This window comes from Phaseolus vulgaris, chromosome 4, assembly GCF_000499845.2.
Source record: "Phaseolus vulgaris cultivar G19833 chromosome 4, P. vulgaris v2.0, whole genome shotgun sequence".
NCBI lineage: Eukaryota > Viridiplantae > Streptophyta > Magnoliopsida > Fabales > Fabaceae > Phaseolus > Phaseolus vulgaris.
The window spans coordinates 23,820,094-23,836,099 of NC_023756.2; positions in this window are offsets into that span (position 1 = coordinate 23,820,094).

Sequence of the window (16,006 nt, forward strand, 5' to 3'; positions counted from 1 at the left end):
ACACAAAATGAATCCTAAGAATAGCACTAGAATAGATTTCAAAATCAAAAAACAGCACCACTGGAAAATTGTTGTGGGCCAGAGAACGTGATTTTCCCCGATTTATGCTGAGCTGCCCTTTTAATATTTTCTTCTGAAAATTTATATGCAAAATATTCAAGATCGTAACTAAATTCTGGCGTTGATTTCACTCCAAACGCATGAGCCATTTTTTTTTAATAAAGTTTTCAAATTCAGTGTTCAGTTACGCCAACTGTAGCGCCCAGATTTGCACACTGTTTTTAAAATATTTATCATTTTTGTTCTATTGACTCTTTTCAGCTAATTCTTTTTTTATCTTTTCTGTAACACCTCAATCTTGCATAATCCGGAGAATAAAAAATTTCCTATGAGGGAAAATAATCTTCTGAAACAAAACAGCCAGCACAGAGAATGTAAAACAGGGGATTCTGTAAAAACTGGAAAAAACAGCAAGAGACCAAAAGATAACACAATGGAATTAATGAAAAGGAATTTGTGTAAGATCTAAACACAAATATGAACTCAAACTAAAAATAAAAGGCACCAAAAGATCAATATCACAGCAGTTTCAAATCAAGCAAAATTACCCAAAATCAAGAAACAATCAAGCCAAACAAAGGACTACTATGAGTTGATGACATTGTGGATGAACATGACTTGATAAAACATATATGGATTCAGAAATTAAAAGACTCAAAGAGCATAAAATGATCCAAATAAAAGTGCAATAAAGACTCAAATACCTAAAATAAAAAACAGCAACTCAAGGTGTATGGAATCCTATCACAAATTGCACAAGGATTGTTCAAGATCAATTGAACAAAGTACACCGGTTGGATCTTCCAAATAGCACACCAAATCAAAGTAAAAATTAAAAAACAGGAAGACAATTATGGAAACAAGATGAACAACATGAAATAAAGAAGAACTCAAAATGAAAAGACCAAGAACTACTCATCTTTGAAGAACCTGTGCGCATGATACCAAATGATGGCAAATTCATGGAGCTCTTCTCGGAATCATGTGCAAGGATGCGGAAGCTATGGATGTAAATGTGCAAGATCCTCCTAGGAGTTATGGTGATCTTGAAGGTGCATGATGTGTATGGAAGTAGGGAGGTTCGGCCAGCCCTATGGTAGGTGATGAAGGTGAAGATTAGATCCTAGAAACTAGGGAAAAGCAAAGTATGGCACAATGTTGACAGCATAACTTTACTCTCATTAATCTTGAAAATACAAGGTGTAGGCTCCTCTTTTTATAGGCTAAAGAGGACCAGATTTGATGACCTAAATGCTACACAAATGTAAGCCAAATGAAATGTAAAGAAGTGGCACATGGAGGCACATGGAGCACATGGCCCTCCAACTTACACATGGCTGAACTTGATTAGTGAAGGCTTCTAGAAACCTTTAGCTAATCAAGGTTAACTCCTCCTTAATTCTAATGTGCAGAAAAATAAACATTTTTCCACATGGCTATGCTATTTACACCTCAATTAAAGCTAAACTACACTTGATGGGCCTTCACGGAATATGTGCTAGTATGCCACTCTCCCATTCATAGCTTTGATCCAAGTCTTCTTGTCCTAGACGCTCCTGGCTTGGCCTTCTTGTACTAGACGCTCCTAGCTTGGCCTTCTTGTCCTAGACGCTCCTAGCTTGGCCTTCTTGTCCTAGACGCTCCTAGCTTGTCTTAGACGCTTCTAGCTTGTCTTAGACGCTCCTAGCTTGGTCTTAGATGCTCCTAGCTTGATCTTAGACGCTCTTGACTTGGCTCTTGCCTTTCATGAAAGGTTGTGCTTGGCCCTCTTCCATCAACCTGTGCCCCAAAGCGGCTTATGTACTCTTTTAGGGTTTCCCCTTGGTGTTGCTTCACGTTGAAAAGGTCGTACGAAACTGGGGCTAAATACTGCTCTCTGAATAGTCGTGAGAGCTGTGTGAAAGACGTGATGTGACCCTCTGGGAGGCTGATGAACCAATCCATAGCCATCCCAGTCAAAGTGCTCATAAAGAACTTGCATCTTACGGCATCAGAACCGCCAACCAACATCATCTGTGTGTGGAACGCAGTGAGGTGCGCCTCAGGATCCTCCATCCCTGTGAAAGTTACCTTGGGCCCCGTGAACGTGTTGGGGATCGCTATTTCTAGGATCGCCTGTGAGAATGGTGTTGTGAATTCTCTAGGTGGGGAGGTAGTCTCAGGCTCGTCTATATCGCGCCATCCACGATGTATCTCCTCGTTGGCACGATGGAGCTCATCATTTCTCGCCTGAGAAGCTGCGAGATCCTCATGCATGCGCTCTTGCTCCGCTTTCGATGCTGCCATTGCATCCTGCAGCCCTTGCATCATGCCCGCTAGTTGTTGCATGGTCATCTCTTCACTCCTAGAGCGCGCATGTCTGATCTTCGCGACTTTCTAGAAACCTTCTTAACCTATCTGGGGTTTGAGAACTAGAACTGAAAAACTTGTGTAGTGGGACTGATGTTTTATATCGGCCCCACGGTGGGCGCCAAATGTTCCGACCGGTTGACCGGGATCGTCTTTGCGCGTGGCTTGTCCTTGCGAGCTAGTGCACCTTCGTTATGCTCCGTCTGCGATACCAGAAAAGAAGTGAACAAAGGGGCGCCCTCGCGGCCGTTTGCAGTCCGACGATCAAGTCAGCTAGCGAGAAACATCAAAGGTGATTCGGTCGGTCATCGGTAGTCGGTGACGTCAGCAATAGATAGCCACGTGGACCGTTCTTAGTGGGACACGTGGGCCAGGGAAGCTGATGTGTCTTGGGGAGGGTCACCCGGGGGGTGATCGGTGGTGAGAAAGGACGCGCAATCATCGTCTAGATAAGCGCCATGAAGCAGAGGCCATGAAGTTAGGCTCGGGGGGTTCTGCATGAAGTTAGGTTCTCCAAGACAACTATGCACTGAGTAGTATCATGCATAAGTAACTTAGCCAAAGGAGAGTCAGAAGTAGCGCCCAAGTCAAGGATGCTCCAGATGAAGGCACGTGTACAGCTGGATGCAAGCCACGTGTCCAGGTGTGTAACTGCCAGGAGAGAGAAAGTGTCCAGGTATATAAGAGTTTCACAACGAACTTCTGAGGTACGCACGTTCAGATTGTCTTCTTTACGCTTGCAAGTTCTTGAGTATACTGAGAGAGAACTGGTTCATGGTTCCCTTAGAGTTCTTGAGTGTTACTCTTAGTAATTGGTGGTTCCGTCACTGACTTGGGCGTTGGAGTGCGATCGGCCGCAGCAGTGCCGTTTCGTCTTTTGCAGGTTCTTGAGGTGGATCGCGGTGAAGGACGGAGGCAAGCGCGGCGCATACGTCGATCCAAGTTTGACGAGGTAAAGCTCCAGCGTTTTGGTCAACAGGCAGGATCAGGGCACATGGAGCACATGGCACATGTGTGCACATGGCCCTCCAACTTGCACATGGCCTAACTTGATTAGTGAAGGCTTCTAGAAACCTTTAGCTAATCAAGGTTAACTCGTCCTTAATTCTAATGTGCAGAAAAATAAACATTTGTCCACATGGCTATGCTATTTACACCCCAATTTAAGCTAAACTACACTTTATGGGCCTTCACGGAATATGTGCTAGTATGCCACTCTCCGATTCATAGCTTTGTTTCAAGTCTTCTTGTCTTAGACGCTCCTAGCTTGATCTTAGACGCTCTTGACTTGGCTCTTGCCTTTCATGGAAGGTTGTGCTTGGCCCTCTTCCATCATCCACCATACCCTTCAGCATGTCGTTAGTGCTCTGCAGGGCCTCATAGTCGCTTTGAAGCGACTCCTTTTGGTTGAGCAGCTCGCTCATCTTACCCTCTAGCTTTTCGAGGTGACGATGCTGTGTGGAGAACTCAAGGGAGAACACCATTTGGCGGGCCAGATGAAGGTCCACCTCGTTGGCGCTCCACTTAACTAGCTCGAGATTTTGGAGCAGTTGTTTAGTCAGTCGGAGGACCCTGGTGAGCCTTTCAGCGCTGGAGCCCGATGCTTGAAGGGAACTCTTGCCACCACCCTCGGTTGTGGTAGCAGAATCTTGAGGTCATGGTGAGGTTGAGGGGCGAGAGGTTCCCTCCGAACGAGCAGCCCCGCTCCCAGCTGTTTGAGTTGGTAAGGCAGGGAGTGGCCTGGCTGGGGCGGGGAGGGAAGAGGGGCTAGGGAAGGAGAGTGTACAGGAGAAGCCTATGCTTGAGGGATCAGAGTAGCATCTCCCTCAAGGCCCTCGGTTCCCCTCTTTCTCTGTTGGACTAAGGGAGACCCCGAGCTCTCCTCTTCGATAGATATAACGGTGGTGGGAGCCTTCACCAACCGTTTCCTCTTCTTATCACCCGTGGTCTCGGGGCCTTCAGCTGGCGCGACCGAGATGGGGGAGGCAGGGATAGGCTCGGCGGTAGCCTCCGTTCCAGAAGACGACCCGACAGCTCGTCGGCTCTTGGCTAGTGCGATCAGCTTCTGTCGTCGTTCTTTGTTGGAAGTCATATCTGCATCAGTTAAACACGGCAAAGGGTTAGTGCACGAGGAGCCAAGAAAGCAAACAAATGCAGAAAACTAATTAACATATGCAAATACGCAAGTATGGCAAGCAAGCGCGAGGATGCATGCCCAGAGAAATAGCAAGTTAAAGGAAAGAAGAGAAGGCAAACCAATGTATTTCTTGAGCATTTCTGCGTCGAACTCGTGCTTGATGAGGGTGGAGGAGCCGAACTTAGCGCCCAAACTCGAAAGTAGGCCGCACAGCTCGCGCTCGTATGGTGCCATGGCCTCCAAGCCTCGAGGTTTTCTGAACTCTACCATGGGGACCCAGTAGAGCGGGAAGCCCTCAAGTAGAGTCGGGTTGTGCTCGTTGGAGGTGATCATGTAGAACCTACCCTTCCCATCCTTGAAGGATTGCTGGTATAGGCCCAGGATCACCCTCCCTGACACACCATTCAAGCTTACCCACGACCTATCACCCGGGTTCTTTGCCTCAAAGAAGTGGAGGAAGACATCGGTTGATGGAGGGTGCCCGAAGTGGTTGCAGAGGATTTCAAACGCTCGGATGAAGGCCCAAGCGTTCGGATGGAGTTGGCAGGGAGCCACGTTCAGCTCGGTAAGGAGATCCTTCTCGAAGAAGGTGAAAGGAAGTCGGAGGCGCAACCTCTTGAAGATGGCAGAATAGATAAAGGTAAAGGGCACCCCATTGGTGACCCTATCATCCACACATATTGGCATGCCTCGGGGGGGGGGGGGGATGATCATCCTCCTTGTCAAGAGCGCACAAGGGCTCGTCTGTATTGCTTCTCAGTAAGGTAACGAGATGGTCGGCGGGGAGTTGGCTAGACGTCTCGGCGAGCAGGTGGAGGGGAGCCCACTGGTACACCCGTGCGAAGTCGTGGTGAGGAGGGTAAGCACTCGTTGATGGGGGCGCACTCGTCGAAGGCGATGACGGTGCACTTGCGGAAGGCTGTGCACCAGAAGATGAAGCAAGACGAGCGGTGGTTTTCGTACGAGCCATTGTGCAGTAGCTACAATGGATAAAGAAAAGAAGGAGTGAGGGTCAGCGAAAAACAAGAGGAAGGTGAGGAGAACGAAAAAAAAACTATGGTCGAAGGGGTTGGAGAGGCGAAAGAGACGAAAAAGAAGAATCGAAAACACAGAAAATGCAGAAAAACCATAAGAAACCCTGGTACAGTGCAGGAAAGGAAAAAACAACCCACAACGTATGCACAGTGCAGTTATTGGATGATGCAATCGGTAGAAGGTATTCAAATATGCCATAGATAAAGAAAAGGGGTACCTTTTGTTGATCGCAAACGGTTTCTGGAAGCTTGAGGTTGGGGAAGACGAATCGCAGAGAGGAAGTTCGAGAGTCTCAGAGAAGAAGTGTTGGAGAAGGTGATGGAACACTAAAGGCGCGTAAGTTTTGAATGTGAGAAACGCAAACGACGTTTCATGCTAGCCGTTGATGCGTACACGTGTCGCAAGATTAAGCAAGGAAGGCGTAACGTCACTTAAAGCACAGCACGTGATGTGGCGCGTGATGTGGCACGTGACGTGGCGTCACTTGCCACGTGGCCACTGAGGACGATCACTTAGTCTCTTCGCTGAAAACAAGTATACAACTCGAGACTGGGGGGCTTGTGATCCGGTCGGTCATCGGTAGTCGGTGACGTCAGCAACAAATAGCCACGTGGACCGTTCTTAGTGGGACACGTGGGCCAGGGAAGCTGATGTGTCTTGGGGAGGGTCACCCGGGGGGTGATCGGTGGTGAGAAAGGACGCGCAATCATCGTCTAGATAAGCGCCATGAAGCAGAGGGCGTGGCGCTATGGGGGACCAATCGGTCGTCTGGGGTGAGTGACGGTCGTCGGGTCTTCGTGTTACGCGCAGTTAAGCTGGGAACGAGAGGCGATTCCCGGCGAGAGCGTTGCGTACGAGCCTTGTGTGGCAGAGTATCAGAGAAAGGAGAAGTTATGTGCTTTGTAGTGCCGTGCATAAGAGTGGCCTAAGAGGGCTAGCAGCCTGTCGGTGATTGGTGCTCTCTTAACCCATAACGTGCATGGAGCAAAGCAAAGGTGATCGTTCACACAGTAGGTGATGCCTGGTACGTGCGCTTAGCCAAGCCACGCCTGGTACTCACGCTGAGGTTGCACGAGACACCTAGTGAAAGAAACACGCTAAGTTACTTCGTACACGAATAACTTAGGCGCGCAAACAGAGTATATAAAGGCATTCCGCACTCAAACAAGGGGAGGTAAGATTCATTCTTGCAAGTGACTAGTTTACACATAGAGAGAAAGAGAGAATCACAGAGTGCACACAAGTCTCGCTGAGATTCCTAGTTCTTAGTTCTTTGGTGGTTTTGCGTGGCTGACTTGAGCGTCGGAGTGCAATCGACCGCTAGAGGCGCCGTTTGTTGTGTTTCGCAGGTTCGCTTGGAGCTTTTGAGAAGTGCTTGGAACGTTCTTGTGGAAGACGGAGTTTGACGTGGCGAGTCCTTCGACGATCGAATCACCTGCAAGATCGAAAGCTATACTGAATCACTAAAACTGTGTTGCCCTAATTGTCTTGTGCTCACAGTGGGTGCGCAGCAAAAGCAACTAGGGTTTGTGCTCTGTGTAAACTGCGAGAAATTAGGTCAAAACTCAGATCCTTTCAAACGACCAAAGGCCCCCTTTTTATATACCTTCTGCATTTTTACCGCGTTGAAGTGCATTGAAAGCGTATAAAAATGTGCCTTGAAACATTTGATACGTAAACTAAGTTAACGCGTACCTTGGAAAACTTTCACTGAAACATTTAATGGGCACGTGCTAATTGTCACGTGTCCTTCTGACTTGATCATTATTCTGCGCGGAGGGTCCCATAGCGCCGCAACTCAACTTAGGGTTATTCCATCGTGTGAGCCCTCTTTCCTTCGAAGTGCATTTGGCACGTGGGTTGACTTTCTGGGAGCCAACTCATGTGCCCCAATCACTAATTTCTTGCCCTGGGGGTGTATCTATCTTTCTTGCGTACCATGCACGTGATTCTCCCCTGGTCATGGCCCTCTCATAGGTCGTATCTATTTCAGGGTCTCCCAACAGTGGCGTGGATACTTCATGAGTCAGGTTACCCCCTACTGGTACTAGAACTTATGACCCTGAGGCCACCTTTCTCTTCTCTTTGTTACTGTTCTGAACTATCGAGGCCCGAGGCCTCCTTGCGACGCCTTTGCTTGGCGATTCCTTTCTTGGGCGTCGCCTCTCCTGGGTGATGCCTCAGCGAGGCGATGACTCGAGCGGTCAATCTATTGACTTTCTTCCTTGGGTCCCTTGAGGGGTCCCACCATGTGTTTACTTTGACCTCTGGTCAACGCCCAGGGATGGGACGGTACAATCGACTAATTAAACAAAGGTTGAATGTAATTACAACTCAAAGAAATACAAAGAAATTGAATTACACAAATTCAATTTCATATTTCTATACTATGCACTCCTTGGCTTGTAATTGCTCTTCTTTATTGTGTCCTTCAATGTGTATGTGTTTGGTATTTGTATTTGTGTTTGCTGCTGCTCCTTGCCTTAACCTCTTATGAATAGACAATTAAATTCTCCAAAACAGTACCTACTAAGTAGAGATAGACTCACCACAAAGTCAATTCCACTTATCAAGCACAAATTGAATTTTATCCACCAACAATTTAGAGGTCAAGAAAAGAAAGCAAGAAACAAATTAAATTTTAAAACAGGACCACAACAAATGGAATTGAATTATATGATACAACTTAGAAAGAGTTTTGAATGATATTGGATAAACAAATAAAAAATAGGCACTCAATAAAGGATGGCACACAAAAGGAACCTAAGGAAAGGCACTAGAATTGATTTGAAAAACCAAAACAACACTACTGGAAAATTCAGGTTCAGAAAGCGTGACTTAAAAAAATTTATGCTGAGCTGGCTACTTTGAATTTGCTTCTAAAATTTTAACCACAAACGATTCAATGTCTTAGCAAACTTTTGGCGGTGGAATCACACCAAAAATATGCACCACATAATTTTGATAAATTTTTCAAAATCACTATCCAACTACCGTATATTTTGGCGCCAGGATGCACTTTTTTTTTATTTTATTTATCATTTTTTCTCTATTTTGTCTTTTCGTCTAATTCTTTTTTCTTGATTTTCTAACACATCAAAATGTATTAATCCAGATTTTCAGAATTTTTTTCCAATGTATTTAAAATTCATAACAAAAAACAGCCAGTACAGAATTTGAAAAATAGAAGAGTCCTAATTCTGGAATTTAAAAACAAAATAAAAAACTTCAAAAACACAATGGAGTAGATGTATATGAATTTGCGTACCGTCCCGTACCCGGGCGTTGACAAAGTCAAGGTCAAAGTCAGCGTCAAGGTCAAAGTCAACATAAGGCGTCGCCTAGGTGAGGCGACGCCAAGTGCAAGCATCACCAAGGCGAGGCGTCGCCAAGAGGAAGCGTCGCCTAGATAAGACGTTGCCTAGAGAAGGCGTCGCCAAGTTAAGGCGTCGCCAAGGTAAAATGTCACCAGGGCAAGGCACCCACAGTGTTGCTCCCCGATACCCATGGGTAGGAAAGACCATGGAGGGAGTGACGCCATGGGAAGACCTCAAACCCCGATAACCCGGGGTAGCAATAAAGGGAGGAGAAAGGTGGCTTCAAGGCCTTAGTACTAGCGCCAGTGGAGAGCAATCTGACTCGCGAAGTGCCCATGTCACCCTAGAGAGGCCCTTGGGATAGATACTACTCATGAGGAGGGTCACGCCCTGGGTAGCCAGGTGTAGGGCACAAGAGGAAGGTAGATACGCTCTCAAAGCGAGTGACTAGATGTTGGGGGCATGAGCTGCCACCCAAAAAGTCACCCCTTACGCCAGATGCACTCCAAGGAAGGAGGGCTCACACGACGAAATACCCCTAAGTTGGGTCACGCTGCTGTGAGGCCCTCCACGTGTAATAGCAGCCAAGTCATAACAGAAACATCAATTTGTCAGGTATAAGGTAATTAAAGCTATTTAAATTAAAGTTTACGTTTCGAGCGTTTAAGGTACTTTAAATGCTTCGAGCGGTTTAAACGTCTTAAAGGCGCTGAACGTTTCACAACCTTAAATGCGCTTTAAGACGCTTTAAATGCGAGAATCGTTTAAATAGAACCTGGAATGTTGGAAACGGGGTTGGTTGGAACTTTTGGCAAATTTTCCCATAATACACTCTAGTTGCTTGCTCGAGTCTTGAGGCTACGCACAAGGGACTAGAGAAAGGTTGTTTGCCAGAAGGAGAAATGTTACACAATACACAGTTTCGTTTACCACCTTCAGAGCGCCATTCACGGTGCTCTGATACGGAGGTGCAGAGTTCTTGGTGTTTCTCGCTAGCTGACTTGAGCGTCGGAGTGCAAACGGCCGGTAGGGCGCCCTTTTGTCCTTCTTTGCAGGTATCCACAGGTAGCCAGAGGGAAGGTGTCCCTAGCTGACGGGCAAGGTTGCGCACAAAGACGTCCCAGGTAAACCGGCCGGAACAATTTGTATGGAACTAGCATACAAATATGAACTCAAACTAAAAGAAAAATGCACCAAAGGATCAACAAACACAAAAATATAAATCTGGACTCAAATCAAATCAAGAAACCAAAATTATCAACAAATTCAGCACTACAAAGATTTGATGACAAATTAGGAGAAACATGACTTGACAAAACATAATAGGATTCACAAATTAAAATGACTCAAGACACATCATATGAACCGAATAAAATTTCAAACAAGACTTAAACAACCTGTTCCGTCCGGCTGACCGGGATCGTCTACGTACGTGGCTTGTCCTCGCGGGCTAGGGCACCTTCGTTCGGCTCTATCTGTGAGTACCTGAAAAGAAGTGAACAAATGAGTGCCCTCGTGGCCGTTTGCACTCCGATGATCAAGTCAGCTAGCGAGAAACATAAAAAACTGCATTGAATGACTGAAACTGTGTAACAAGAACGGGGTTGCCCCTGTTGCCTTGTGCTCACTGTGAGTGCGCCGCGAAAGCAACTAGGGTTTCTCTTTGTGTAACTGTGTGAATTTAGGTTAAAAACTCGGTCCCCTTTTCAAACACCCTAGGTCCCTTTTTATACATCTCTCATGTTTAAAACGCGTTAAAGCGCATTGAAAGCGTATAAAAATATTCCTTGGAACGTTCGAATCTTAACTGAATTAACGCGTACCTTGGCAAACTTTCACTGAAACATTTAATGAGCACGTGCGTATTTCCACGTGCTCTTCTGACTTGATCGTTATTCTGCGCAGAGGGTCCTGCAGCGCCGCAACCCAACTTAGGGTTATCCCATCGGGTGAGCCCTCTTTCCTTAGAAATGCTTCTGGCACGTGGGTTGACTTTCTGGGTGGCAACTCATGCGTCCCAATCACTAGTCACTCGCCCCGGGGGTGTATCTACCTTTCTCTCGTACCAGGCACGTGGTTCTCCTCTAGTCATGGCCCTCTCATGGGTCGTATTTGTCCCAGGGTTTCCCAGTAGTGGCGTGGGTACTTCACGAGTCAGGATACCCCTTACTGGTGCTAGAACTTATGGCCTTGAAGCCACCTTTCTCTTCTCCTTGTCACTGTTCTTAACTGTCGAGGCCCGAAGCCTCCTTGCGATCTGTTAGCTTGGCGATGCTTTAACCTGGCGGTGCCCTTGCTTGGCGATGCCTCTCTTGGGCGATGCCACTCTTGAGCGACGCTTCTCTTGGTCGACGCCTCACTTAGGCGATGGCACTCTTGGGCGACGCCTCTCTTGGTCGACGCCTCGCTTAGGCGATGCCTCAGCGAGGCAATGACCCGAGCGGTCAACCTGTTGACTTTCTTCCATGGGTCCCTGGAGGGGTTCCACCATGTGTTGACTTTGACCTTTGGTCAACGCCCGGGGACGGGACGGTACACAAGCCCCCCAGTCTTGAGCTGACACTTGTTTCAGCGAAATGACTAAGGCCTCGCCCCATTATCTACGTGGCATTCTTGCTAACGTGACATTCCTTTGTTCAGTTTGACTTGAGACTCCCTGAGAGTCTGACGCTACGTTTTTTGCGCTAAAGATGTGACGTCTTAAGTTGTGCGTTAGTCTTTTGACACGTGGCTCGATCCTATGGCTGGGGATGAGTGTCGTTAGCGCTCCCAAGTTAACGTTATAACTCTTCGAAATCGCGCGCGCTCAAGGCACTGTTCCATCCCCTCTCATATTCTCTGCATTGTTCATCTTCTCAGAGTTTCCCCTGCAATTTCTGCTCTCTTCACGCATTTTCAACCTTTTTACCAATCCAAACGCTCAAAGGTATTATTTTTCTTTATCGCTTATTCTCGGCCATTCCTGTATTGATCTCATATCTGCCTGGGCCCGCTTATGCCTCTGTATTTCTTGTATTTCCTTTCCCATTTCTTTGTTCCTTTCTCCCTGAACTTCTCGCATGGGTAGGGGTTTTCTTAGGGTTGCTCTCGCTTTTTCTCCTTGTTTGCTGAACCCTTTTTTCTTCTCCGTTCTTCAGTTTTCGCTAATGGCACGTACCAAAACGACGGCCAACCCCCCTCCCCTCAACGTTAACTATAGGGACCTATACCCATGGGCTCCGGTCGAACTGCTCGATGAGTCCCTGCAAGCCAAAGTCCAAGAGTTGACTTCTGCCTTGGCCTCCAAGGACCAAGAAATGGTAGCTCAAGCTGCCAATTTCAAAGTTGTTGAAGAGAAGCTGGTAGGGGAGTCGGCTACCAGTTTCGCTGAGGGGTTCGCAGAGGCCCTTGTCCAGGCTGCTTGTGCGAACCCAGGCATCGACGTTTCTGGGTGCAGCCCCTTGAACGAGGTGGTCGACGGCAAGGTCGTGCCTTTGGAGGCCTCTGGAGAATAGCCCTTACCCCGTACTTTGCTCATAGTTACCTTTGCTTAAATTTGCAACTATTGTGAACTTTCATCTGTAATTATAACTTTTGATCTTTACTTAAATGCTTATTTTAAACTTTATCTTCACATGCTTCCAACTTCTCTTGTGCTTTTATTTGCTTTCCTTCCTACATCAAAGGCCCAACTGGTGCTTGCCTTCAACGTATTTCTCGGTTGCTTCTCTTTCATTCTTTAGGTAGCGCGTGTTTCTCCCTCTTATTTTTTTTCTTAAGGTGTGAGGCGCACCTTTTAACGACTTATGCTTCCGTGCTTCTTCTTCTTATTCTTCGATTTTCTCTTTCCCTCTAAACTTGTGAAATCTCCGGCCTGCTCCCTACCTACCTTTCCAGGGTTTAAGGCCCTCGTATGGCCGAAGGCGCCCGAATTTTAACTTACACTGATATATGGTACCGGGGCTAGCTGTTCATACTTGAGGAAGGGGTGTCCCAAGGGAGTCCCTTAACCCCTGCTCAAGGACTAAGCGCCCGGATTTTAACTTACACTGATATCTGGTACCGGGGCTAGCTGTTCATACTAGAGGAGGGGGCGTCCTAAGGGAATCCCTTAACCCCTGCTCAAGGACTAAGCGCCCGGATTTCAACTTACACTGATATCTGGTACCGGGGCTAGTTGTTCATACTTGAGGAGGGGGTGTCCCAAAGGAATCCCATAACCCATGCTCAAGGACTAAGCGCCCGGATTTTAACTTACACTGATATTTGGTACCGGGGCTAGCTGTTCATACTTGAGGAGGGGGCGTCCCAAGGGAATCTCTTAACCCCTGCTCAAGGACTAAGCGCCCGGATTTTAACTTACCCTGATATCTGGTACCGGGGCTAGCTGTTCATACTTGAGGAGGGGGCGTCCCAAGGGAATCCCTTAACCCCTGCTCAAGGACTAAGCGCCCGAATTTTAACTTACACTGATATCTGGTACCGGGCTAGCTGTTCATACTTGAGGAGGGGGCGTCCCAAGGGAATCCCTTAACCCCTGCTCAAGGACTAAGTGCCCGGATTTTAACTTACACTGATATACCTGTTATTTTGCTCCAGGCTTGATTTCCACTTGATTATCTGGTGGCGATGCCTACTTCTGGTGACGCCTTGTCCTGGCGATGCCTTATTTTGGCATTGCTATCTTAGCGACGTCTTCTCTGGGCGACATCCTTTTTTGCCGAAGCCTCGTCTTGGCGATGTCTTACCTTGGCGTCGCCTTGTTCGGGCGACGCCGATATTGTCTTTTTCTTTGATCTTAGGTTTTACAAGGTAAGGAAAAACTAAGGCAAATATATCTTTAAACTTTCCCTTTCTTTATTTGGGTGACCTCATTAAAAAACCCCTGAGAGGGAAAAAGAGTGCCCCCTTTACAAAATCTTAACTGAAATAAAAGTTCAAATTAGTCGCGTTCCAACTACGTGGGATGGGTCCTCCTTCTAGAGTTTCTAGCTTGTACGACCCATTCCCTTTGGCCTTGGTTACTCTGAACGGTCCAGTCCACTTGGGAGACAAATTATTTTCTATCTCGTAAGGGTGAGCCTTCCTCATGACCAAATCCCCAACCTGGAATTGTCGTATCTTCACCTTGGACTTGTACTGACGCTCCACTCTTCTCTTCACGGCCTCAGCCTTAATTTTTGCTTCTTCCCTAACTTCATCTATCAGGTCTAAGTTCACCCTTCTTTCTTTGTTGGACTCTTTCGCCACGAAACCTAGGACACGGGGCGAGCTTTTGTGTATCTCTACTGGGATCATGGCGTTCGATCCGTACACTAGGCTGAAAGGTGTCTCCATGGTGGAGGATTGAGGCGTGGTGTGGTAAGCCCATACAATCCTTGGCACTTCTTCTGCCCATGCCCCTGTAGCCTTTTCTAATCTGCGCTTCAATCCTTTCAACAAAACTCTGTTTGCTGATTCGACCTGCCCGTTCGTCTGGGGGTGTTCGACTAACGCGAACACCTGCTTGATTCCTACTTCTGTACACAACTTTCCCAACTGTTGGCTCGCGAACTGGGTGCCATTGCTTGAAATGAGACGCCTCGGCACCCCAAAACGACATATAATGTTTTTCCAAACAAAGTGATGAGAATCAACTAAAGGAGCTTTTTATTGATGAAGGATGAGGCCATTCACCATCACACTTGAAGTTCTTCCTTCTAATCTTCTCAAAATTAAAAGAAAACATAAAATAAAGAGAGGCCCAAGCCCAAAGCCCAAGCCCAAGCCCAAGTCCATCCAATGAAGGGCAAGGCCAAGTATTAAATAATAAAGAATATTGTTTGAAGGTGCTTAGAGGGAAACATTAGAAACCTCTATTCTTAAAGCATCTTTTAGTCTTTAGTTAGGAGTCTTAGGAAGGAGGGTGCCTTAGTAGATAGGTGTAGGAGTAAATAAGTAGGTGCCAAAGTGAGAGAAGGGATCACACCTTCCTCATGACTTGTTTAGGCGCCACTTTCATTTGAATTTGGGGGGGAGTTTTTGAATTTATTTAGCTTACATTTCAGCACCTCTAGGCTATAAATATAGGTGCTCCCTTTGTATTTTTCAGATTTGAATTTTAATTAGAGAAACTATACTCAAATTTTGAGAGAGCATTGGAGAGCTTTGAGCCTTCTTCTCTAGTCTTATCTTGTTGGTTCCATGGTTACCTCAAGTGGCGGCTTGCACACTCATCTAGGAGCATCCATCCTTCTAGTGGCGTGATCATCCAACCATACATCCATCTTCATGAGCTTTCTCTTCTCCTTCCTTCCTTCTCTTTCAATTGTTCTTGTTTTACCTTGATTCCATGAAATTCTGTTCAGTGTTCTTGCTGTTTTGTGGTTTTTTTGTTGAGTCTTTTTATGTTTCTGTCCATTCATCTTGTTCCTTTGCTTTTCTAGCTCATATGTTCGGTTCATTTCAATTCCTAAGTAATATGTTCGGTGCATTTGCCTTTTCCTCAACTTTAATTGGTTGAATTTGACAATATGTGGAACTTCCATATGAGTTTGGATTTGGTACTAGTTTTGGTGATTTCTTGACTTAGAACATTGATCCAATTCTAAGAGAAAGTGCCTAACTATTGTCCAACTCAAGTTGATTCCTAAGAATGTCAAGAATCATTCTCTTCTTTGCTATTGGAATCACATCACAAAGTGTTGTACCTTGTGGGCAGTGATCTGTGCCACTGGCTCTGCCTCTATCCACTTGGTGAAATATTCGATGGCAACGATCAGGTATTTCATCTGCCTTATTGCCAATGGAAATGGGCCTAGGATATCAATTCCCCAGGTGTGGAAAGGCCACGGGCTGTATATGGATCTTAACTCCTCTGGCGGCGCCTTGTGCCAATCGGCATGCCTCTGGCACTGCTTGCAATGCTGGGCGTATCGTACACAATCTTCTCTTACTGTTGGCCAGAAGAAGCCTGCACGTATCACCTTGGACGCCAAGGATCTTCCTCCCACATGGCTCCCACAAATACCTTCGTGAATTTCGGCCATTATCCTGGTGCACTCGTCGCCGCTTACGCACGTCAAGATAGGGTGCGTAAACCCATGCCTGAACAATATCCCATCCACTAAGGTGTACCTGGCGGCGTTCC